Source organism: Eptatretus burgeri, chromosome 7, assembly GCF_056783735.1.
Source record: "Eptatretus burgeri isolate ZD-2024b chromosome 7, Ebu_testis_v1, whole genome shotgun sequence".
NCBI classification, from domain to species: domain Eukaryota; kingdom Metazoa; phylum Chordata; class Myxini; order Myxiniformes; family Myxinidae; genus Eptatretus; species Eptatretus burgeri.
In genome coordinates this window covers 25,884,364-25,886,863 of record NC_140967.1, presented here as the reverse complement: position 1 = coordinate 25,886,863, position 2,500 = coordinate 25,884,364, and the positions used below count along the sequence as shown (strand labels likewise).

Sequence of the window (2,500 nt, the reverse complement as noted above, 5' to 3'; positions counted from 1 at the left end):
TGATTTGAGTAGGGGACAAGAACAAGCCGATTAGAATTTGGTTACTTGGATGATTTGAGTCGGGGACAAGAACAAGACGATTAAAATTTGGTTACTTGGTGGATGATTTGGGTTGGTGACAAGAACACACCGATTAGATTTTCGTTACTTGGATGATTTGAGTAGGGGACAAGAACAAGCCGATTAGAATTTGGTTACTTGGATGTTTTGAGTCAGGAACAAGAACAAGACGATTAAAATTTGGTTACTTGGTGGATGATTTGGGTCGGTGACAAGAACAAGCCGATTAGATTTTGGTTACTTGGATGATTTGAGTAGGGGACAAGAACAAGACGATTAAAATTTGGTTACTTGGTGGATGATTTGGGTCAGTGACAAGAACATGCTGATTAGATTTTGGTTACTTGGATGATTTGAGTAGGGGACAAGAACAAGCCGATTAGAATTTGGTTACTTGGTGGATGATTTGGGTCGGTGACAAGAACATGCTGATTAGATTTTGGTTACTTGGATGATTTGAGTAGGGGACAAGAACAAGCCGATTAGAATTTGGTTACTTGGTGGATGATTTGGGTTGGTGACAAAAACAATCCGATTCGATATTTTGGTTAAGATCTGGATGCAAATGCGGCCCATCAGTGGGATACAAAGTATAAACTGTTCAGCCTATGGTATGCACTTGACCGAGTGCTGTTCTCGTTGTGTTGTACCAATTTAGTTGTCTTAATTTTTGGCCATTTAGTTGTGGGACCTTTTCCTGACATTTCATTTTGAGTCCATTTCACCATGGGTATGACATGAGGTTTAATATGATGGAGCATTTAGTCTGAAGCATGTTGGAATTGGGTTTGGCCTTCAAGGGCCCACACCAACTCACTTTCTTTGTGAGGATTGAGAGCTGTGTCGACATAAGCTGCTGAGCGACTCATATTTGAACATGACTTTCAACACACTGGCATGGCACAAGCTTTGACACAGTCTCTCCACAAGATTGGCAATCAAACTATTTAATACATTTCTCTGGACAGCCACTGGAAGATGCATCGTCCCTCCTTGACTTCACTATCTGCATGACCTTTTGTGGGAGGATAAAATCCCCAAACTGGAATCAAAGGCTCGTTGCCATCTGGATAGTCTCTGTATTATCTGTCTTATCCATTTATTTGTTCCTCTTGTTTTAACTTTTGTCCGTGTTTTATTCCTCTGATTAATGTATATTCAGTCATTGGGTTGACAAGGTTAGTATTAAATTTGTTATTTGAAAGCTATTTCACCATTGTAATCTCAAGGCAAGAGGTAGTTCATTAGGACTGTCACTCTCCCACCATTGACGACTTGGTGGGCTTTCTATTTTATGCAAGCTTACATATGGCCTTGCTGCTCCTGCTCTCTCATACCAGATCCTCCCCTAAAGCCACCCCATGTCACATGTGTTCGTCAAGAAAACCTCATCTGCTCACCCTCCCAAAGTCCATGCTCATTGCCCACTTGCATCCATTCGTCCCCTTATTCTACTGAATGTAGAATCTCCTCTCTTTGCCTGTTGTTTCTTCCTTACTTCATTCCTTCAAATGTGCTGCCCATCACTACCTCATGTGCAAAGCCATCCATATCCACAATCTCTCCTAAACACGTTGATTTTCTATCCCATCCATGCCCCTATTATTCCTCTTTTTCTCCTTGTGCATGCCCATTCCCCTCCCCCAACCTTTGGTAGTCCAAACATGTTACCCTTTGTCATGTAGCTCCTCCCTCATATGGAAAAAAGGGAGGAGCTACATGACAAAGGGTAACATGTGCTGGGACACAATTTGTTCTGATAACAATAAGCATGTGATTTTGAAATCCTTCTCGTTTCATGATTCCTCTTGGCAGCCATATTACCAGGAAAAACGTGATCTACTTTTCACGTCTTAAAACAAAAAGATGATGAAGACGGAGGAGAAACATGAAAAAATAATAAATGAACGTTTGTGGTTATTTTTTTTTACCAACTGAAAGCCCTTCTTTATCTCACCCAGCCATGTGCACAAGATAAATGCAACATCACAACTTCTTGACCTCCACACTCTCCACCACATGTGTACTTACAGTGACTTGTCGGAGATGATCCTGATTTCTCTGTGTGACTTCACCGACAAAGTTCCAAATTTAAAGTCTTAACCATTAAAAAAATGTTATTTTAAAAGTTCTGCAAATGTGCCAGTTGCACATTTTATGCAACGGTCAATTAATTTTATTCTTGATAATTATTTTGTGTCCTGTACTGGCTTTAATTTGTGAATAAATGCTTTGAACTAGCCCAAGATCTTCTTTTATTGAGCTTTTAAAGCCATGTTACACAAGCACTTCCAGTATAGCTCAAGTCTAAGTTTACTAAAGTTTTCATGAAGTTAAAACTTTACTCTGAAAAATTCTGAAACAAAGATGAGCATGAAGTTACAACAACAAATGGTCAGGTTTTGATGACTGTGAGTTACTATGATGATGTAGATAACTA

General features: G+C 39.7%; 1 protein-coding gene across 2 annotated transcripts in view; it reads left to right on the top strand.

The window, feature by feature from the left end:
- Window positions 1-2,500, top strand: part of LOC147022850 (2-Hydroxyacid oxidase 1-like) — an 85,681-nt gene that overhangs the window by 19,890 nt on the left and 63,291 nt on the right. The window lies entirely within an intron of this gene.